Raw genomic sequence first — 25257 nt, forward strand, 5'->3', positions numbered from 1 at the left:
AATCCACACTCTTGGCATTTCAGTTGACCATATGTCTGAATTCCTTTATGTTCTCCTAACACATACTTAATTGTAAAACTAGATGCTGACAAAGAAATTAGTGTCACGAATTAAAAAAAAAATTACAACAGTTTCAGTCTTGAGGTGCACCTGTTTATAGTATCTATGCATACTCAGTCAGGGTGTGTGAGACAGAGTCTGCCCCTGCAGCTGTTCACTTACCATAAAAACCACTGTATTTATTAAGTTTTAAGCCTTTGTGAACTCTACCAGTCAGGCTTGTAAAAGGGAGGTTGTAATACTCTGTCTGGACTGTTGATAATAGTTTAGATAAAGATCCTACATTGACCCTTAATATTAATGGAAGGAACTCTATCAAAGTATATACAGTCCAACAGACAGCAGATATGAACCATGCAAAATTAATGATTAACTGCTTGCCAGCATGCTTCACAGCAGGAACAGTCCTGCTATTTAAGGGGCTTACATATTTGATGAAAGAAATTAATTCATGATGGGGACTTATGAGGATAAAGGAAAAATTTAGTAGAGAGTCTGATGTCTTCTGCCTTTCTCACAGTGCAAGAAGTTAAGAATAATAGTCTTCTTTTCATAATGTGCAGAGCTAACTGAGGTTAGGACAGATCATCCACTTGTTAAAACAAGACAGGAACATTCTTGTTATTTTTTTTAAAAGGAGGGCATCTGTGTGTGTGTGTGTGTGTGTGTGTGTGTGTGTGTGTGTGTGTGTGTCTGTGTGTACTTCAGTTGAACTCTACTTACAGCAGAGGAAGAAAAAAAAAGACTTTACATCTAGCCAGATATTAGCCAATTACCTCAGATACTATTAAAGCCCTTGAAACATATAAAACCACAAAAGTGGCAGCAATGTGGTTAATAAGACTGTATTTTTACAATTAATTATCCCTCTAGATTATAAGGGCTCCACAAGTACCCAGAAGGTATCTCTTCAAATCACTACAAAAGCAAAAGGATATATATTAGAATGCTTGTAATTCACCTAATGTGTTTTGTAAGGACGATGAGCTCTCAAAATAGCTAATCAAAATGACTTGCATAATGATGATTTCTTTAAGCAACCAAAATTCCCTCACTGAATCTTACAGTATTATGGATTTGAGATAATAGAAACCCAGTAATTGCCAATTTTAAAATAAACTTTATTATAATATTCATCTTACTAAAAGGCCCAGGAGGTCACTGTTTCTATTGTCAACAAAGTTGTTTTTCTATAATGTATTGCTTCATAAGGGTCTTTCTTTGGGAATCCCTCAAGTCATCAAGTATTTATTGTATGCCAGGGTACACTGAACATTTTGTGCCTGAAGTATTGGTGATGGAATGGGGAAGAGTACAATGGGGATTAGAAAGGGGAAATTCTACCAAAGCACCAGTGAAACTCATGATAAGAAGTAAAAGAGGGTGAAAATGTCCTAGACTTTTCTATCCAGAATTCAAGGCTCTTCCTTACCTGCTTTCACTGTACTTATTCAGCTTTATTCTTCATTTCTTTATAGTACAACCTGTCTGCTCCAGTGATATTGATCTCCTTATTGGGTTCCATACATCGATCATTTTCTCTGCAATGATGCAGTGAACATTTATAAGAGTTGGAGCTGAAAAAGAACCTTAGAGTTTAGTCCACCCCTCCATCATTTTGTTGAGAAAAAAACCAAAACCCAGAGAAATGATTTACCCAGTCACATAGACTCTAAGAAATAGAATTCAAATAAAAAAAATCTCCTAATTTCACACTAGTGTCAATTCTATTAAACTGGGGTCAGAAGATGAACCATGATATTTAATTCCTAGATGGCAATGGGAAAGCCACTTGACCCTTTTAACTTTCAATTCCCTTATCTGTGCAATAAAGATGGTCATTCTTATACTGCTTGGTTCACAAGAGTACTGTGAGTTTAATTAGAATCTGTCACATTGTAGATACTAATATGACATCAACTATATTAAAAAAGCTGGAGATCTGTTTCCAGGAGTCCAAGATTCCAGACAAGATATTGTAGACACCTCAGCAGTAATACCCTGAGCACCACAGGTCTAAAATGGAGTCTAGTATTATCAACTTTGTACTTAAACTCAGTGGCACTAATACTAATTGGAAACTGAATTAATCCATTCCTCCAGACTGAAATGGTATAGGAAAAAGAGGCTACAAAGTGTTGGAGAAAAATGTAAGTTTATTCTTGCTAAATAATTTGAAATAAATGATCCTTTATAAAAAAGCAGATCTAATGTCATTATTAAATTAAACTGGAGTGCTACATAGGGGGCTTTCAAAATGAGGGAGGGGAGAAACACAGTTGGTAAGGGCTTGAGCCTGTGGCAAAGAAGAGACTTTCCAAAATGTAAGAGGCCTGGCCCTGAGACAACAGGGCTAGAGTTGAACCCTGTTACATGGACAATGTATTTATAAAATACTCTGGTAGTGTGACAGTGGATACAGTGCTGGACTAAAAAAAAACTGTCTTTGACCCTCACTACTTCTGTGAATATCAAAAGTCATTTAACTTTCTCTTTGATATTTCCCTGAAGGTTGATTCAAACTTGGGGCCAAAATGTTCCCTGAACTCGATTAAAATGTAACTGGGAAATGTTTACCAAAATAAATAAAAATACAGAAAACACAGATAATGTTCACTCCTGGCTTTCTAAGTCAGTAGCCAACAGGTTTTTGTTTCTGTTTGAGGTTGATTGCTTGCTCTAAGACAGTTACAAATGAGTTGATTATCATTATTATACTTCTTCCACTGTCTAGAATTACCTCTTAAAATCTGAATTCTTATCATTCAAGTTCTAGCTTAAGTCTCATCTATTTCATAAAGTATTTATTCAGTGACTACTTCAGTGACTAATTCGCCAAGAATTTTCCTTTCACTGAATTTCTGCTCTGATTCTATTATCTGTCACACAATTACGGATTTGCTAATAAAATTTTTATACTTTTAAAAATTGTTTTTCATATCTGTCTGATTTTCTAAATAGAGTGTAAACTCCTTAAGAAGAGAGACCGAGCCTCAAGCAGCTATTGTATCCCTAAACTAGGAATATGGATGTCCCATTTGAAGGAGGACATTAAAAAGTATAGTGAGGGGACTTGAAATCACAGCATATGAAAATTAGTTGAAGAAACTAGGAATATTAAGATGGATAGAAAAAGACTTAAAGAGGACATGATAGCTGCCTTCAAATATTTGAAGGGTTTTCAAATGGACAAGAGAATAGATTTGTTCTACTAGGATCCAGTAGAAAGAACTAAGAGCAATTGGAAGATATTAGAGAGAGGTAGATTTCAGTTCCCAGTAGGTCTTCTTTTCTCTCTGAAACCCATCCACCTTCCTAACTTCCCTATTGTTATGGAGCCATCAGCATCCGTCAAACAACCATGTTTATAGGCTCTCAGTCTTGAAGTTAATGTCTTCTCTCCTTCAGCCTTCATATCCAGTCACTTGTCAGGTCTTGTCATTTTTGCTGTCACAGCATCTCTCAATCTGTTCCTTTCTCTCAACTTCACCCTTATTCAAATCCTAATCACCTTTTGCCTGAACTATTGCAATATCATCCTAATTGTTCTTATTGCAAGCCTTTCCTTCCTTAATCCATTATTTAGAATGCTACCAGTTATTCAGCAACAACAATATTCAACAACAACAACAACAACAATAACTAACATTTATATTCTTCTTTATGTTCCTTTCTTCACATACTCTGCATTCTATCTGCATAGCCTATTTGGCCCTTTACACAACATTTAATATTCCAGTTCTGTACCTTTGAATAGGTTGTCCCCTCTAGTAGGAGTATATGCCATTCTCCCCTCCACCTGATAGTAATCCTAGCTTCTTTTAAGGTTCAAATAATAACCCATTTCCTTCCTACAAGAGGATTATTCTGATCTCATCAGCTGTAAATTCCCTCTTTTCCACAGGCACATATATATATTGTTTTTTACTTATTAATATATACTAGAATTTAAATTATTTGAGGATAGAGATGCTTTCCGTTTTGTTTTTATGTTCCTAATGTCTGGTACCATTAGGCATTTAATAAATGTTTATTGAATTAAATTGAATTGTTGAATGACTACGAAAATGGATCAAAGAATTGCATGAATAGACTGCATCTAGAGGACAGGAAATGATAGTCTTGCTGTATTTCATTTCAGCAAGACAACATCTGGGATATTGTGCTTGGTTCTGGACATCCCATTTGAAGGAGGACATTAACAAGTATAGTAAGGGGACTTGAAATCACACCATTTGAAAATCATTTGAAGAAACTAGGAATATTTATATTGTCAGAAAAAGACTTAAAGAAGACATGACAACTGCTCTCAAGTATTTGAAGGGTTTTCAAGTAGACAAGGGAATATATTTGTTCTACTAGGTCCCAGTAGGAAGAACTAAGAGCAATTGGAAGATATTAAAGAGAGGTAGATTTCGGTTCCAGTACACTAATGCTATCTACTTTAGATGAAAATACTAACCCCATGAAGTAGTGAGTTCTCAAAGGATGGATCTCTTCAAGAAGGTTCTTAATGTCCCTTTGTTAAGGGACATTGGAGGAAGAATTGATGCTGTGGTTATGCTTTCACTGGATAACTTTTCAGGTCTTTTCCAACTCTATAATCCCATGAATTTATGATAAAACTGATGCTTTAGATTTTAAAATTAGAAGACTTTTTTCTGTTTCTTTTAGATCCATTCTTCTTTATGGATTGTTTTCCTTGACCAATTGTGTGCACATGGATTACCTAGTTGTAGATATTTGTGCCCAGGTTACTTTTTCATGCAGTCCTGCAACAGTACATTTCTCTTCTTGCCTTACAATGTCTTCTCCAGCTTATTGTTTATGTTGAGAGTTTCTTCCTTCCATAATGGTCTTAGATCAACATTAACCTATGATAACTTTTCTACCTATGCTAATTAAAGAAAACATTGGAATAATCATGCTTTTGATATCTCCACATTTGTTCCCCTCCATTATTATGCATAGTTGATAACTCATGATATTTAGGTTAAATATCAAAATGCTGTAATGTTTGTAATTAGCTTTGTTTTGGTCTTCAAACTATTTTCCTACATAATTGATGTCCACAGAGCTTTTATTCTAGGCTAAAAAGACAGTCATGTCACTCAAAGAGCTTGGGAATCCAAGAAGACTGAATGCAACAGCCTGAGCTCACTATAATCTACTCAAGCTGTAACTTCTTCCCTGTGTCATGGTCTCTATAAAAGCATTGATAGGTCCTATATATCTTCACTTACAAAGCCAGGTGAAAAGCTATAGAGAAATTATAGTCTTTTTATCTTTTTTTATTTTTTTTTATTTTTTTATTTTTTGGCTTTTGAACTGATTTACCAAAACTGTGTGCATTGAATTGAACACTGAGTGGCTGAACAATCAGGTCCTGATAGAACTGGCTGTTTCTTATCCCTGTCATAGAGGCTTAGTCATGTTTTCTTTAGGAAATAATCATGCATTTATGTTCAAGCATTTACTGGCAGTGTGAACCTGGCCAAGTCACCTAATCTAAATATCATTTTCATCAGCTATAAAACAGAGATAATTACGTCAGGATTGTTGTAAGGATTAAATGAGATTATGTATGTCATGGGGTCAAATGAGTTAAAATATCTAAAAGGGTTTTTGCAAACCTTAAAGTACTGTATACATGCTAGTTATCATTATCTAATAATGATAGCTATTAATGTGTTTTGTTAAATGTTAAAGTGCTACCTAAGAGTAAGCTCTTTCTATTGCTATCATCATTATTTTTTAAACCCAAAGATTTTTGCAAAGAGCTCAGTAACTGTTCAAAGTTAAAAGGTGCTTTCTTGGTTAAGTTCTGAATCTTTATCATTTTGTAGGCCCTATGATTCTATTTATGCCCTAAGTTATGATGTTACCACTTAATGGCACAAAAGGTTCCAGCAAATGGCAATTGCTAAGTGGAAATAAAGCTCTTCAATGGCACTACTTAATACATACAAGCTTTGCTTCCTGAGTTTTCCCCTTAGAGAATTGGTGTTAGAGGCATGAAATTTATAGTAAATCTCTACCAATCCTTCTCCTTTAGCATAAGAAACAAAACATATAGCATCTTTCTGGATTCAGAAAGATCTTTTCTAAGATTTTCCTTTTTCCTAAGATTACAAATAAGCTTTCTTCTCAATGACATTGGGCTTTTTTTCTTTATTGGTCTGAATTAATATAATTTTTTTGTTATAAAATTCAGAACAAATTGTATTTTTAGGACACATTCATGCAAAATATACATACATTGTGCTTACTTTCACAATAACAAAGTGGAAAATAGATACAATTATTCATATAATTTGGTCCTGAATTCTTCTGTAACGGTAAAAAAGAAATGGAAACAAAGTAGATGTCCCACTGAGGAATAGTTAAAAAAACAATTGCAGTTATAATGGAAAATGACTGCTCTGTAGGAGGCAATGAATTTGAGCAAATTCAGAGAAATACAGGAAGATGTGAATTGATGCAGAATGAAATAAAAATCAGGAAAGATAAGATATCTAGTAACACAATATTATAAATATTACAAAATGAAATAGAACACTGTATTATTATGATAATCAAATTTGGTCCCAAAGAAAAGTTGAGTAGCATCTGTTTCCTTTCTTTGCAGAAAAAGACTCCAAATATAGATTATAGCATTAATGTCAGATTAGGGTGATATATTGATTAATTGTAGTGAACTGTATCCCCTACCACTCATCTCCTTTGTGGATTCTTTGTTACAAGGGGTAGCTCAGTGGGGAGTTGTATCCAAAAATAAAAATTTTAATTTTTTTCTCAAAAAAAGTGTCAACTTTTTTACCGAAAATATGTTACAATATTTCCCCAGATAGAAACATTTTCCAAGATGATTTTTTCCAGGATAAATATTGTAAATTCTCTATTATTCAATATTATATAAAAAGAATACTCTCATAAAGTACTTTGTACTTGCATAGTATGACGATAATGGAAAAAAAGGTCGATGTTAAGATAAAAGATGTAATTAAAAATTTAGTTAAAAGAAAAAAGAAGGTAAAAGAAATTAGAGTATTTGGTATCAGGAATTGCAACTAGGCACAAGAGTACAAGGAGAAAATAATCTGAACTAAGAGAATATAAGCAGACTCTCAGGATATGATAGAGGTTGGCCAATCTACAAAACAATGCAACTAAGGTAATCATTATGGATACTGAGATTGAGACAGGTTGTTTTCTGCCCTGGCTATAATAATAAATGCCCTCCTTTGTAGGAGTCAGCAAGGGCTAACTGTGATATGTGGCTTTCCAAAGCAAGGTTGTATTCTGCAGCCTTTCATGGATGCTGATTGAATATCAGGAATGTTCTAGGTCCCTTAAAAAGTTCTCCTATTTCTGAAACTGTTGCCCTTGACTTATGTGGCTTGACTGACACCTAGATTCTGGTTTTTCTGCCTGCACTGATGCCTGAGACTTGTTTGCTTTTTTAAACTTCAACTAACTTTATATTCTTGACCTCTTGGCTTATTCCTGACAAGTAAGTGTGGTAACTGTAGACTTCCTGGCCTCTAGATTGACTCCTCAGCTTCCTAATTCTTGGTTTAGTGCAGACTTCAGGCTCCTACAAAATACAAACTAGTTTTGTCTGGATTACTCAGCTTCCTAACCTCTGGCTTCTGAAAACATCTGGCAACATGAGCTCAGTGACACTTAGCTACTTTGCTCCAAGTCCCAAAAATCTGTATGTGAAAAAACAATATTTTAGAAGTAATTACTTCCATTGTACAAGGATTCTTCATTTTTTTTTCAGATTAATTTGCTGCCTAGATTTTTCACTAGAGAAACTTATAAATTTGTTTTTTTAATCAAAATTTGGTTTAGTAAAAAAGGATCAAGAGCTTAATATGCATTTTCAGTAGCATATTTGTTACAAAATAACATGTACTTGTTATCTTTCCTGTCTGCATAAGGAATGAATGAATGAATGAAAAACATTTATTAAAGTGTTTACTATGTGCCAAGTACTATGGTAAGTGCTAGGGATATAAATATAAGACTTTTTTTTTTTTTTTTTTTTTTTTTTACCCTAGTAGATTCTTCCCAGTATTCATGAATTAACTTTTTTAGAAAGGGCTTCTGGAATGATAATGACAATTCAACAAATTCTTTGCTCTTTCCTATTACTTACTCCTAAGACTTCTCAGTTTTATATACTTTATATCCAGCCTAAACAAACTGTGACAGGGTGAAAATATGCTTGTTTTTATTTTTTTCGTACATAGCTTCATAATTGATATGTGTCATAACAGCCATATTGATCATTTAAACTTCTGTACCAATTGGCAGGGCAGCTAGGAGGCACAGTAGATAGGGGGCCAGGCCTGAAGTCAGCAAGATTCCATTCCAAATTGAGCCTCTGACACTTACTACTCAAGTGACCCTGGTTTAACACTTAACCCCTCAGTTTCCTTATCTATAAAATGAGTTGGAGAAGGAAATAGTGAATCATTCCAGTATCTTTGGCAAGAAAATTTCAAATGGGGTCATGAAGAGAAGGACATAACTAAAAAATGAGTAAACTTCCAATTATAAGAAGCTCAGTGAAGCCCAAATAGGCTATTCTGTCTATGTTGCCCACCATTTACTTACCATCAGCAATATCTTCAAAGTTATTTCTTGAAGAATCTACTTTGTTTAAATAAGTCTGAAGCCCAAGAGACTTTAAGCCATACTACTGAAATAAGCCAGGGAAAAGATGATAGGAAAGAACATTTCCTTGACCTTCACAAAGATTTTGGATTTATTTCCATATTTTTTTAATAGATTATTCAAGCTATTTAGAAAAAAAACCCCGAATAAAACAAAACAAAATGAGGCTCTGAAATCCTCCTCTTGCATTTCACAGATATGAATGGTACCAGATTTACCATTTTTCTAAATGAAAAATCACAGTTGCACTTCCAGCCTGTACTTTTTTTCATTAGTGGATTCTTTCCAAGGCAGGAAATCAATGAGAGAGAGAATTTATAGCCAGACTAAGTTAAAGAATGCTGTTCTGGGAACAGCACTTTTTTTTTTCCTGCTTTTAAATATCCCCATTTGTCTTCACATTTTCTTTTCCAAACCCCTCCCCATCCTATTCCATGTGGCTGGGCTCTTGGTTCTCTAACACTTATGAGAACAGAAGGCTTTCTCCAAAACAGTCACAGAGCTGTTCTGTCTAAGAGAGTGCCAATCTGAACTCTCCCCTTGCACAGCAAATCCAGCACCTCCAGGATAAAATCTGTCTCTATTCTGATAGCAAGAAAAATACCCAAATATTTTTCTCACTAGATCCCTGACTTCTAGGACTGTGTGATGACTTCCTATTTAGAGCAATAACCTAGAAAATTGTTTTTTTATAAAGTGATCTCTTGTGGCTTTTGCTTTAAAATGGAGTTAGCTGAAAGGGAAGCAGCTTGTTTTCCTCATCTGTGCCTATTCACTTGGGGCCTGCTTCCCATCCTGTATAATCATCTAAGAATTTTTTGATCTTGCTTCTAATTTTTCCACAAATTTACAGAATAAGTAAGATGAGATTTGTTATAAGCAAGTTGAGCTTACAGCAAATAGTATGCATAATTATACTGGAAAAAAGAGAACAAAAGGAAGAACTAGTTTCTTCTTCATTTGTTGGTTTTTGTATTGAAAGGTTACTGAACAGAGTCTGTTGCTTTCAGAGTAAAGTGGAAAATATCCCTGAGGGGCCAACAGTACTTTTCTGTATACTTAAAAACAGTCTTTGGATTTACTCCTATGGCTCTGTTTGCAAAACTTTCTGGTCTTCCTGGTTCTACCTCCACATTAAATAATTAGCCTAATAAGTGTCCTTCACAGGATAGCATTCTCTCACTGCTCCTGTTGCTGCTGCTGCTCCTTCCTAGGGTTCTATGTTATATTGCTTGCTGGTTGTATGGCTTCAAGGGATTCAAATGGGATCTTAAATGCCCACTCTGCTCTAGGCCCCCTATTTCTTTCTATAAAACAAATATGCATGTTTCCTATTATCTCCTGTTTTCTATCTTTGCCTAGCATCCTGTGGAGCCTTGTTGAAGACTACAGAATACTTTCAAAACTAGGGCACTGGAAGTATACCACCTAAATGGTCATACTAAGATATCAATACATATAAAACAGTGTTTCCTCTAATCTAATTTTCCATAATCTTGTTATATTTGATAGAACCCACAAACATTGGGAAGGAGATTTGCTAAAACCTCTGGATATAGTGAGTATTGGGAAATTTTGGAGCCAAATTAGAGGAAATTATGATGAGGTCCTGAGTCAGTAGGTGGAGTTGATAGAGAAAGCCTGAAGTACTGATAAGATTACTCCCTGAGATAAGTAAGGAAGGGGACTGATGGGGATCAACTTACAGTTCTACCTCCTGTGGAGGTGTTGGGTAACCCCACCTTACTATATATAATCAGAAAGTCATGTCAAACCCCTGAGGCTAAATTTCCCCTATAAATCTATCCATAGCAGAAATCATGAGAAGATCTAGGATTGACAGATCCAAGGGTGGGATGGTTTGAAGATGCAAGGTATTAGGGAAGATTCTGGAGACCCCCATAGTCTCAGTCTCTAGGATTGACCCCGTCTCTGACAATGTGGTTTCAGAGATAATGACTATTAAGAAAATATCCAGAGAAAGGTAACCAGGATAGGGCAATGATCTTTAAATCATATCACATAAGAATCAGTTGAAGGATATAGGAAGATTTAGAGAAAGAAGATACATAGAGAATATGACTTATTTTCATCTTCTTGAAAGTTGTTGTTGGGAAGAGGAATTAGTCCCACATGGCAGATCTAGAATCAATGAGTAGAAGATTTAGGGAGGCAATTTTAATTTATTATAAGGAAGAATTATCTAATGATATAAATTCAGAAATAGAATGGGCTAACTTGGGAGTTAATGAGTTCTAAATCATTGAAGGTCTTCAAGGAGAATATGGATGGCCATTTATTGGGAATGTTGCAAATGGAGTAAATGCTTTAGAGAAGCCTTGGATTAAGTGACCTCTAAGGCCTTGTTTAACTCTGATAATGATACCTGTTGAACTGAATATTAACCATTAGTGAATAATGGATGATGTTATGTGATTAAACTCCAAATTAAAAGCTAGCTAGAATTTATAGAGCACTTTTAAGATTTGCAAAAAACATTACAAATATTATTTCATTTTATCCTTGTAACAGGGTGGTGATAATATTAATCATTTGACAGATGAGATTACTACAGATACAGATGGTACGGACTATGAAGGGAATTTTCCCTCTTGATTTAATTTTAATGATTTTGTGCACATTTGGGAGCCAAGTATGGTAGTATATCAGTTCCTACTACTGGTGATGAGGTGAAGTCTAGTTTTGGGGGCTCCTGGTATGGGAACCAAAAATATGATGAGGTTTAGATTTTGGGTTTCCCTTTTATAGGGAACCAAATGATAAGGTCTAGATTTAGGAAACAAAAATGAGATTAGGGTTTCTGGTAGTCAGGGAATTAAATGATAAGGTCTAGTGGCAGGTTTGGGGCTCAGGGAACCAAATGAGGAGGTTTGGCTTCCCTTCACCACCTTGGGATTTGGTGCAAGGGCAGGGAGTTTTGGGGAGCCCCCTTCTGGTGGCACCGAGATTCTCTGTAAAGAAATTTACAAACCCCAAAACCTAGATTGATAAAAAAGGTTTATTACAGGGAATGAGAAGTAAGGTTAGAAATCCCGACAGAGAGACATAAAATCTCATTAGAGAAATAGGTGAGGATAAAGAGAGGGTAGCAGTGGAAAAGAATATTATCCAGTGGGCAGAGGCTTCCTTGGCATAGCATGGCATGTTTAGAACCTCTGCAAAGAGAGGATTTTAAATTGGCTCTTTTATAATAGGAGTTTTGGCTACAAGCTGAGTTTCAGCTTGAGCTGAATTTGAATAGAACTGAATGAGTTTCTTTAATTGAATAGGGTTGGAATTCTTTTGTTCCAGACTGAACCAACACCACCTAGATAACAGAATGAAGCTGTTAGGGTGGGGTCCCTTATTGAGACAGAGTTGAAGGAGATTTTCTCCTTTAAAGAGTTTTAGAGTTTCGGAGTCTCTTCTTCACTGGGAAACTGAAGATTGTGTATCTTTTATTCTTAGGAGTCCACAGCTGTAGTAGGGTAAAAGCTGATTAAGTTTCTGTATTATTTGGCATCAGTATGGTGAGCTCCTGAAAGTGGGGGTAGGGACACCAGGAAGGAAAAGTGAACTGACCCAGGTTGAAAATGGATCAAGTGTGCCAGTCAGCAGTGATTTTGAGTCTGTGCGTGGCTGCTATATTTCCAGCTTGAGTGGGATAGGGAGACCTAGTCTTTAAAAAAGCAACCATACCAAATCAAACCCAAAACCATTCTTGGGTTTATTCTTATGGTTTTTGATTATGTAACTTTTTGACCCTTCTGATTCTAAATCTCCATTGAGTATCCTTTCCGATAACTCTCCCTCATAGTGATCCTCATGGGTCTGAAAATATATCTAGATTTCAGGTAGTCTTTGTGTGCATACATTTTGCACTCTGTTTTGGCTAACTTGTGATAGACTCTTCACAAAACCCCAGGAAATATAAAATGTTGTTAACAATTGAAAATATTTAAATTCCTTAAGAATCAGAGAAATGGAAATTATGACAACTTGATATTATATTGATATATTGATCACTAAAATTATAAAATAAATTGTTTGCATAGTTGTGGGGAAACAATAGCTCTATATTTCATTGCTGGTGAAAATATAAACATTTTAGAGGCTGAACCAAGAAAAGAAGATAGAACAAAAGCATTTATATTTGTCATTTGTTCATTATCTTGGTTCTACTTGATTAAATGTTAGGAGTTTGCATAAAATATTATCCCTTATCTTGTTGTTTATTTGATTATTCATTTTTGTTAATGGGCATTCATTACATATTTCTACATATCTTTGTGTATATATATATGCATGCTTCTGTGTGTATGTAGATAGCTGTATATGTGTCTATATATGCATGTCTATACATATATGTACATGTGTAAACATATGTTTAACTTGGGTTTTAAACTAAGCCTACTTTGTATACAAAAGGAAGAGAGAGAAAATACTATGTGCCTGTGTAAAGGGCAGAACTGATTTCAGAGATTCTTTGAGCCACCACTTAGAGAAGCATTTTTTGAGCAGATGTACATGGTGCCAGATTCCTTTTGGAATTAGTTCCAGACATGTGGAGACTTTGAGAAAGATCTTATAAGCCTTGGATGTACAAAAAAAGCCAGCATCTCAAGATGTTCCTGAACTCTAGCTTTATCTCCCTAGAGGGTTCAGGGAATTTTCCCTAGAGTGAAAATGGAAGCCTCTCATGATTAAATTAAAATCTTGTCTTGTTTTTATCTTAAAGTTCATTCATTTTGTTCATTTACTAATATATTCAATTTTATATAACTTCTCCAATTTATATTTGCAATTGCTTGGATAATGAGTTTGCTTAATCTTCACTAATTGTGATGGTGTTTTGTATAATTATCAATTTGTGAAAATAAGTTGAACTAGTTGAGTATCAGTTGAGGATTAGTAACTAGGAAGTAGCATGGCAGAGCAGAATTTGGCTAAGGTTAATTCTAATGGATTATAGCTATCCAATAATGTCACTTATGACTCCCTATCCAGTGTGTTCCTATTTATTTATTTATTTCCAGTTAACATTTTTCATATCATTTAAACAATTAACATCAACTAATTTTTAAAAGTATATTTATCAGGAAGGGATAGCAAGAACTGAAGCACAAAAATTTTCTGCTCTGGAAATACACTCTTTTACCAGCTTTATTCCTGGGGAAAATGGGTTCAAGTTGAATGTAATTGCCATTCAAAGCATTTATCCTCTCAAATTCACTTTTGACATAGATAATATCTGAATTAATTCTTCCTTGAAGGATCTAGATGCCAAATTGATTTGCTTCTGGTTTGGGTCAAGTAAACAGTTTTCCAAAGTTATTTCTTTACTCAGCTTGACTACTTTAGATACCAATTCTGGTTGCTAAGGGGACTTTTGATCGCTCTCTTGACTTGTAACAGTCACATATATGTATAATGGATAACTAATAATAAAAATGAATTAATCAAATAAACAAGAAGTCTACAAGACCTGGTCCATTTCATCTCTCATTCTTGTCCACATAAAATCGGGAGAATAAAAACAAAAAGAAATACAAACACAATGTACTTTCTGTTACATGATAGCCAGGTAGAGAGATAAGAGAGCTGGGGAAAGGATACAAGTGCTGCTATTTCTGCTGCAACAATTTTTCCCCCACCTAGAGTCTTACAGCAGTTCTTTCTTTGTTTGCCACTGGTGAAGAGAGAAATTTTTTTTAAAATTGCATTTTAAATGTATACTCAGCTCTGGATCTATAGCTAATTGGAAGCTTTTCTATTGTCATGTAGTATGTCAGCCAGAAAACAAACATTGATTAAGTAAGTATCTGAATGTGCTAGGCATTTAAGTGTTAAGTGCTGAGAATACAGAAAGAGGTAAATGTCTTTCCCTCCAGGAGCTCACAATTTAATGGTGGAAGCAATAAGTAAACAAATATGTGCAAATATATGTACAAGATAAATAGAAAAGAATTAAAAGAAGGAAAGCATTGGGATTAAGAGGGGTTGAATGGTACCTAATCAAACTTGTGATTTTTGGCAGCTAAATGGATAATGGATTGGAGTGGAGAAAGATTTAAGGTAGGAAGATCACCAACAAGCTATTGTAATAGTCCAAGATATTGGACTAATAGCTATTGGGAGGTAATAAAGGCTTGAAGTAGGATGGTGATAATATCAGAGGAGATAAGGGGGGGACATTTCAAGAGATATTGCAAAGGTCCAAAAGATTGGATATATAGGGTTGGTGGAAAAAGGTAGTAAAGACTTGAGAATAACAGGAGACTAGGAAGATGCTGGTGATCTTGATATTAATAGGGAAATTTGGAAATTAAAGGATTGAGGAGATAATGAATTCAGTTTTTGGAAATGAGGAGTTTAAGATGTATACTTAATATCTCTTTTGAGATGTCTGAAAGGCAGATGAAGTTGTAAATCTAGAAATCGGTAGAGAGGTTAGGGCAGAATAAATAATTTGAGAATCATTAGTATAGAGATGATAATCAAACCAATGGCAGTTTACAAGATCCCTGAGTGAAGTAGTATAAATAGAGAAGGGAAAAGGGGTACAGGACAGAGGGAGAAGAGAGACAGTGTGATGTAGCTACAAAGGGCAGTTCCTGGAGTAAACATATTCCTCCTAAAGGGATAAACAAATATTCTCTTTGATGGACCTCTTGTAATAGAGCATCCCTATATCTGAGGGGGGCTGCTCTGTCTCAAGGGTGACTTATCAACTGAGAATATTTAGTGTGATTTCTCCTTTGTTCTCAGTCTCTAAAAACTCTTTAGTGAAAGGAGTTTGGTACCACTTGCCTAGCACTGCCTCCCACTTGAGACTCTGGATAACTGTGACCTGGATTCTCCCAGGTTTTGGAATTCAGATATTGGTGCTTCCTTGACGTAGTTATGATGTATGTTGTCTATTATCTGTTTCTTTCTTATATTGTCTTGGTGATCACCATGTTTGTTAATTGCACATTACTTTCATGCTATAAGTTTCCTCTTTTCTGGCTTGAGTCAAGCAAATAGAATTAGAATTCTGAACCTAGATTACTACTACAGTCTCAGCCTTGGACAAGCTATTCAAAGAATTTTCACTCAAACTAGAGAACACCTGAGTGGGGTCTGAGTAGAGGAAAAGGTTAGCCCAACCTTTCGGATAAAAGATAAAGGGGAAATCTGAATCTCCCCCAAATGATTATTTGTTGTGAATAATCATTTCTTTCATTTTTCATACTAACACTAACAATTGGAGTGATCAGGAGGGGATTTCTTTTGGTGATACTTAAACAGAGACTTGAAAGGAAGAATGGATTCTAAGACACAGCAGTAAGAAAAGTGTGTTCTAAGATTAGGAGTAGCCTGTGCAAAGGCACAAAACTAGAAGATGAAATGCCACATTTTGGAAACTAAATTTGGCAGGAAAATAGACTTAGGATGGGAATAATGTGGAAAAAATCACAAAGGTAGATTGAAGGCAGATTGTGAAAATTTTTAAATGCCCTAGCTGAGAAACTTGTATTTTCAATGAGAGACAGTAGGGAGCTATTGCAGATTTTTGAGCATGATAATCATGGTAATAATGTTGTTATTGTTATTATGCAATAATTTTCAGCTGTATTGATTCTTTGTGACTCCATTTGGAGTTTTCTTGAAAAGTTACTACAATGGCTTGACATTTTCTTCTCCAGATCATTTTACAAATGAAGAAACTGAGACAACCCATGTTTAACATTTTGTACTGAATCACACTGCTATTAAATATTTGAGGTCAGATTTTAACTCAGGAAGTGATATTGATAGATTTGTACTGCATGGAAAGATGGATTGGAGAGGAGAAGACTAGAATCAAGAAGACCAGTTGGGAAGTGATGTCAATAGTCAAGATAAGCAGTGTTGAGTTTTTGAGTTAGGATCCTAAATCTGTGAGGAGATAGAAAAGGACAGATGTTTAAAATTGTAGAGACCAAGTATTTGATTGGTTGTGTTGGGTGAGGGAGAGGGAGAGGTAGAAGTTGAAGATTTCTAATTGGACTGGTAATTGGAAGAATGTATCCATTTTGACTTTATCTTGAAAAATGATGTATTGACCTATGCCCAGTTTTGGCCATATTGCTTTGCAGTTTTTCAAACATTTTTTTAAAACCAAATAATGAATTTTTATTTAGATTTTGGGTGTTTGGGGAAATCTTAAATGTTTATACTTGTCAAATACAAGATTATTTATTTATTTGCTGCTGTTAACTTTGATATTTATTCTGTTCCATTGATCTATCTTTCTATTTGCCATTCAATAAAGGGCTTCCAAAGATAGTTGGTTGAGATTTTATGAATGTATGTCATTGTACTCTCTCATCTTTGGCTACTTCCTCCACAATCTTAGCAGCAATTCCTTTTTTTAAAAATTAAAGCTTTTTATTTTCAAAATATATTCATGGAGAATTTTCAACATTCACCCCTACAAAACCTCATGTTCTAATTTTTTCTCTCCCTTCTCCCAAACCAGTCGGTAAGTGATCCAATATATATTGACCATGTGCAATTCCTCTATATGTATTTCCACAAATGTTATGCTGCTCCAGAAAATAAGATCAAAAAGGAAAAAAATGAGAAATAAAACAAAATGCAAGCAAACAACAACAAATAGAGTGAAAATACTATGGTGTGGTCCACATTTAGTTCCCATTGTCCTCTCTCCGGGTGGAGATGGCTTTCTTCATCATAAGACCATTGGAACTAGTCTGAATCACTTTATTGTTGATGAGAGCCATATCCATCAGAATTGATCATTGTACAATCTTGTTGTTGCTGTATATAATGATCTTTTTGTTCTGCTCATTTCATTTGGCATCAGTTTATGTAACTTTCTCCATGCCTCTCTGAAATCATCCTGCTTATCATTTCTTATAGAACAATAATATTCTGTAACATTCATATGCTATAATTTGTTCAGCCATTGTCCAACTGATGGGCATTTACTCAAGTTCCAGTTTTTTGCCATACCCCCAATTTTCTAACTTCTGGGAGAGTGACCTTTCTTTCCCCACTACCCTTCTCCTTTAAGTTCTTGAACGATCCGTGAACTATTATCAAATCAACCTCATAATTGTTTCTGGATGGAACCCTTATAGCCCTATTACTTTTTAGCTCAAAATTTGTTTCCCTGACAATACTCCCCTATGTAGGCTATTTCTCCCATTATAATATCAGCTCCACAAGGGCAGGGGATATCTTTGCTTTTCTATTTATATCCCTAGTACTTAGCAGGTTGTGTGGCAAATAGTACTTTTTCATTTATTGATCCATTCATTAATGTCATAAAGAATTGTGGTCAATTATGGCATGGAGGTACTTTTCACCTTTGACATTCTATGATTTATAAGAAGAAGAGATAGGGAGATTACATTAAGGTAAGCAGGAAGCAAGAATTCTAGTATCTTTAACCTAGTCCCCAATTAAAAAATTTTTCATTATAACCTTTCTCTTCACCTTTGTGTCATGAAAAAAGCAGTTGGAATGAAGGACAAATAGGCAAAGAGTGTATCCTTATGTAACTATTCTCATCCTCTTGAGTATTCCATGAATTATGACCCCAAGAGGCATTTGAAAGACTTCAATCTTTAGATTGGTACTATCCACTTTTTTCTTTTTTTTTTTTTTTTTTAAAGATCCCTGAGAATTAAGATTTAATCATTAAAGATGAGTAATATCATTAATGAAATACAAAAATAAGCAAAATTATAAGAACATAATTTCTTTTTCTGAGATAAACTAAAAAAAAAAAAATACAGTCATACTGTCTCTGAGGTGAGCTATCACTGAGATTCCTGACCAGAATATAGTGTTATGCAGAAATTATCCTATAAAAACACCCAAGACACCAGCAATTCTGAGGATTAACTTTAACTTTTCCTGGATTTGCTGGGTATAAATCAGGTCCTTCATGTTGTGTTTAACACCTTCTTTAAAAAATTTAAAATTCTGACCTGTGAATGGTAAAATTAGGTCAAGTGATGCTTCATTCATTTCTGAGTAAAATCTAGAATGTGGTGTGTGTATCAACTCCCTGATTGTAAAATGGGTAGTGCTCAGCTCTGTTTTCTGATTGGTTGTAGGAAGCTTGAATGCAAAGCCTTATTTGTCTGTACAGCCCTGGCAGACTTCACACATTAAAATTCTAAGCTGTCTAAGTAGGTGTGAAACTAATTTCTTGTTTATTTTTTAAAACCCACCTATGATCATTTAGGACCATCCACTTCACTTTGGGAGGCCCATACTCAATTGTAGGTGGGCCCTGGGAGACAATAAAGGAGAGGATAATTTTTAAAATACCCTACCCACAATTATTTATAGCTTTCTGGAAGCACCACAGCTACTTATCCATGTTTCCAGCCACAACTTTCTTAATAAGAAGGGCTTTGAAAAACCTGCTAAATCTGGACATAAAGGGAAATAGCAGTTTTCCTAGAGTAGTGGAATTTTTTAAAGTCACATAGTAACCTTATTGAAAAAATCAGGAAGAAAGCACTTTCAGAGGAGACTTTAGAGACACTATTTACAAAACACAGGATTTTCTCCAGTTTTAGAGTGTGAGGCTACATTTAGAGGAAGTTTACTGTAAGATGAAAGTTTTTATTGTAACTGTTCTTTTAATCAAGAGCGAATCTCAAGTGGGCTATTCATTGAAAATGTCTGAATATGCTTAATGTCAATACACTGTTTAAGAATATTTCAGGAAGATTATTATATGCATAGATAGAGAGTCATTGAAGGTCAGCCTAGGAGTCAAGAAACCTGGATTCAAATCATGCCTTTGATGAATTCATCACCTTAAACAAACTAGTTTCAGTAAGCTCTGGCAACAATTGTGATCTGCATCAGTAGAGTGCTCCCTACACAGGTAGGTACTTTACCTCCTTCTCTCCCTCCCTCCCTAACAAAAACAACCCAAGCTATTTTTAGAGATTTTTTTTTGTTTTTGTTTTTGTTGCTATTGTTTTAAAGGCAGATTTATTAGTTGTTTAAACTTTCTGAGGGAAACATTAAAAAGTTTCTGCCTGATATAATAACAATAGCACTTATATAGCTCTTTAAAGTTTACAAAACTATATCTATATCTATCTATGTCTATACATACATCTGTACATATATATAGATACAGATTATATACAGATATAGATATATAGTTTTGTGTATGTATATAGATATGGATAGATATAAATATAGATACGTTTGCAAATCTTAACTATATAAATGCTACTGTTAGCATATCTATTTATTTATATCTATGCCTATGTCTGTATGTAGGCGTAAATATAGATATTATGCACTAGACCCTACATTAAGCACTGGGGATATACTATACATATGTATGTGTACAGATATAGATATATAGTTTTACAAACCTTAAAGAACTTTATAAATGTTATTGCTATTATATCTATTTATCTTTATCTATATTTGTCTGCATGTAGACATAGACATAGATATAGATATATAAAGTGTTAAGCATGGGGGATAAAATGAAAGCAAAAAACCCACCACCATCAACAAAAACAATAACAAACAAAACAAAAATATTCCTGCCCTCAAGAAGCTAACAATTCAATTAGAGAGATAATATGTTAGCTTTGTTCAAACAAAATATATATGAGATAAACTGGGGTTAATCTCAGAAAGAAAGCAATGAGATTAAGAAGGATTGCTTCTTGCATTTAAAAATTTTGGATTTTAATTGAGACTTGAAGGAAGTCAGGAAACAATTGAGGAATGAGAGAGTTCCAGACATGGAAGATTTCCAGAGAAAATAATGAGAGTCAGAAGATGTATGTTGCATTCAAGAAACAGCAAGGAGTCCAGTGTCATTGGATTGCAGAGGTAAGGAAGTAAGGACTAAGAAGAATGAAAGATAGATGGAGAAAAATTATGAAAGCTTTAAAAATATTAACTCATTCAATCCTCAAAACAATCTGTGAGGTAGGTACTAATAATACCCCCATTTTACAGATTAGAAAACTGAGGCTGAAAAGAGGTTAAGTGACTTGCCTAGGATCACATAATTAGTAAGTCTGAGGCAAGATTCAAATTTGCAACTTCTTGACACAGGTCTAACATTCTGTTTACTTCACTACAAGCTATTTTACAAGGTGTTTTCTGATTTGTGTATATCGATAAACTGAGTAAATAAAACTCTTTATTCCCTAGAATCAAATAATCTCAGAAGTGAAAGGGTTCTCAATTTCTATATAGTCTAACAAATACCTAAACAAAAATCTTAACAGCATATCTTGCATGTGATCATCCAGTTTTTGAAGATCCTTAGTGAAAGAAGATATATTGTCTCAGAAAGCAGCTCATTTCAATTTGGCACAATTCTAATTGGGAGTGATATGCACAAATATGATATTTGAGTTCATGTGTGCTGAGCTCACCAAGAAAAGAAAGTGTAGAAAAAGAAGACCCAGGACAGAACATTGGGAGGAAATCTTCATATAGGGAATGGAAAAAAGATCCCAATATAAAAGATTGAGAAAGAATAGAAAGATCTGTAAGAAAAGAATTAGGGGAAAGCGGCATCACAAAACCAAACAGAGGATATTCTTATATTCAGAAGGAATAAATAATCATCAAGGTTAAAGACTAGATAATAGTTGTTGTTGCTGAGGATTTAATATGACTAAAAGATTTTAAAATATGATAACTAGTCACCTTGGGGGCATCAGTTTTAGTAGAATGATGAAATCAGAATCCATATTACAAAAAACTGACAAATGTCAGGAAAAAAAAAAGGAAAAGGAGACTAACGTCTCAGAGTTTGAGCATAAAAGGGAATAGAGACATAGGAGGGAAAATTCAGAGAAGTTAATAGGATCAAACAAAACTTCTTCAAGAATCAGAAGACTTAACCATGAGTAGAAGCACTGGAGAAGGAACTAGGAAATAATGAAAGCTCCCAGCTTTGCCATCTGAGCCATCCTCAAGGAGACAGCTAATTAATACTCTATTCAAGATCCATTAAAGATAGTCTGTGGCACAGTTTCTCCTTATATAGGAAGACCATATCTCTGCTTACTACCAATGACTTGGGAACTCTTCTCCTTAGCCTTACTGCTATAAAAGGTAAGAGAACTAAAGCTATGTTCAAGGTTTCTCTGGAATGTTTATTGTTGAGTAAATATTTGACTATGATTTGATCTCTTCTATTAAATATTTTATTTTTTCCTATTTCTCCAGCATCCCTCAATTCAACTGTCATTCAACATACATTCAGAAACCAATATAATTCTTTTAACTATTCCTTTCACCTCCCTCCAATAATCTCCTCCCAGTATTCCCAGACTTCTCCTTCCCCAAATAGAAAAGGACCTAAGCAATAATAGGCTGTTGAAAAAAAAATGTTTTAACCTTTCCCCATTATGCTTTTCTGTTTTATGCAAATAGCAATGACTAGACTAGATAAAGAAGGTTGAAATGGGTGATGACTTTTGTCCCATTTCCCAAGAAATATATCATAGCCTGATTTTTTTTTTCCAAGACCTACTAAATTTCCCCTCTGAATTTTTTTTAAAATGTAGGGGTTTTTTTTGGTTTTTTTTTTTGCAAATCTTACATTAGAAACACAAACATTTTAACACACATCAATAACATTATATAAATATTTATTCTGAGGGTGTTTCAAAAGGGGGGGTTATCCTGGCCTTTGCATGGTATTGTATAGTTTTTCCAAATGCCACCAGACCTAATCTGCTCATTTTATGCAATTTTTGAGTCCATCTTATTATTCATTCATACCATCCATCCAAGATAAATATATTGATGGAAAAACTAAATAGGTTTTATCCAACAGTATGTCTTAGTTTAGGTAGCATGCATTTATCACATTCTTTGTTTTTCAAATATATATAGCTGGTCCAGTTTCTTTCCCATTGCTATTGGTTTCCAGGAAATTTTGAAGTGTTTCTGTACTTTATGTAAAGAAGATCAGGGTGGCATAGTGGATAGAGAGTTGAATTTGAACTATGAAGACCTGGGTTTAAATCCTGTCTTAGGTACTTAGTAGGAATGTGATCCTCGGCAAACAACTTTATTTCTGTGGGACTTAATTTAAATGAAGGGCTTGGACTTTATGACTTATAAGATCCATTCCAACTCTAAATTTATATTTCTGTGATCTCTGAAGAACATTTAGACTCAGGAAATCATATTGAGAATTAGAGTATATCATCAACCATAAGTTTCCTATTAATATCAAAAAGCTAAATATTTGTTTTGGTGTTTTGAGGCTCCCAGGATCAAATAAAAATGTTTTTGTTTAGAGATTTTCACAACCTAATCCCTTCCTACTTTTTCATCCTTTCATTTTACATATATTTTATAATCCAGCTATTTACTATTCTACTTACTATTCCTTGAGTAGAGGCCTCCATCTACAGACTCTGTGCATCTGCACGCTGTTTCCCATATCTGGAATGATCTTTTTCCTTATTCATTCTCCTAAGATTCCCAAGTTTCCTTCAAGACAATTCAATCTTCCCCTCTGCAGACTGACTCTCCTAGTGCTCCCTATTCTCAGTGATATCCATTTATATGTAATATATCTTATATGCACATAGTTATTTGTGTACTGTTTCCCCATTAAAATGTTAGTCCATTGAAGACAGGGATTCTGAAATGTAAAACCTTTTTTTGGATTCTTAGTACTTGGGACATAGTGAATATTTAATTAATAAATGCTCATTGACTAACTTTTGTCATTATCCAATGTTTCAGTCCTATCCTATTTTCTGTCACTCCATTTGAGTTTTTCTTGGCAAAGAGACTGAAGTGTTTTGCTAATTTCTTTCTCCAGCTCATTTTATAGATGAGAAAACTGAAGAATATGGTGTTAAAGGATTTACCTAGAGTTACCCAGTTAGTAGGTGTTTGAAGCAGGATTTGAACTTATCTACTGTTGTAATTGTTTGTCCTTTGTTCTTGAAGATGATCATGACCTCAGGCAGGTGATATCATGATATGCAAGGAAATTAGATGTAATACTGTAAGATGACACTTCATAAAATAAAGTAAATTGTCCAGTCACCAACTAATAAGCATCTTTTCTATTCTTATTACAACTCCCTTTCAGTCACTCAAATCAAAATTTTGTGGAGAGAAAACCATCAATAGCTTTGTTCTTCCTTACAATCACTTATTATCTTCCATGACTTTGTACTGGCTTCCCCCATGTCTAAAATGCTCTCTTGCCTCACTTCTCCCTCTCAATATACTTGACTTCTTTTCAAGATGATTCAAATGCTACCTTCTATAGAATTTTCCCCAGCCCTTCAAGGTGTTTAAGAATCCCCTTTAAGAAACCTCCCAACTATTTTGTTTGTAATTTTTATGTACTTATTTATGTTTATCCCCTCCATTTGAATATAATTTCCTTCAAAACATGGACTGATTTAACCTTTCTTTGTATTTAATGTTTAATAAATGTTTAATAAATACTTGTTGATTGAATGTTTCCATGACTTTGAATAGACTGTCCTCCATGAGTAGACCTCATCCATTCTTATTTCCTCCTCTTAGAATACCAAGTTGCATCAAATACTTCCTTCTTCCTAAAAAGGAGCCTTTGTATATGAGCTCTCCCTTTTATTTGCTAGTTCCTCTTACCTGAAATATATCTTTGAACATACTTGCATTGCACATGTTGCTTTTCCCAATAGAATATAAGCCCCTTGAGGCAGGAAGTATATTTTTCTTCCTATGTGGGAGTAGGTTCAATGAAGTCTTCAAATGAATGTAGTATGACCATTTGGTGAAACCATTGTAGAAGAAGTTGTGTTACCAAACTCTAATGAAATTTATTATGATATAAGAATTAATGAATTCAAGTAAGGAGGGGAAGACAACAATATATATGATGTATATTTAAAAAACAAAAAAAAAATCTAAATTGAACACAAGAAGTCATGACTGTCCCTAAAGAAGAAATTTTCTTCTTAAATTTTTTTTTATTACAAGAAAGATTTCCTCAGAACAGAAGAGGAAGAGATATATTTAGAAATGAAGGCAATATTAAAACAAAAGGTATTTTAAAAATTAGATCACTTACAAATTGCTATTGGTTTCATTCTGTACCCTTTAGTGTCATCTCTGAACTCTTAAAGGCCCCGTTCAAATCATTCCAAAATACATTCTGACAACATTAAGGGCTATACAATTTACTTATTTTTAGTATACTATCTACTTAGTTATTTGGACTATGAAGAGTAATTCTTATTGCTTTACAGGATATTTTAAGGGCAATCTTCCAGGCTATATGATTTTGGATTTTAGCTAACATCTGTTTTGGAGGCTAATTGGAACCTATAATTCATTCCCAACCTCCCCCCACCCTGTTCAGGCAGGAGATGGGAGGCAGAGAAGGAGGGGGCATACTAATTCACCCTCCTCTACTGCAGAAGAACAAAAAATCATTCCCTGTCTCTTCTTCAACCCTAGATTCCCAACTGAAACCAGCTGTCACCT

The sequence above is a fragment of the Sminthopsis crassicaudata genome, chromosome 3, assembly GCF_048593235.1.
Source record: "Sminthopsis crassicaudata isolate SCR6 chromosome 3, ASM4859323v1, whole genome shotgun sequence".
In the NCBI taxonomy this organism is placed as follows: domain Eukaryota; kingdom Metazoa; phylum Chordata; class Mammalia; order Dasyuromorphia; family Dasyuridae; genus Sminthopsis; species Sminthopsis crassicaudata.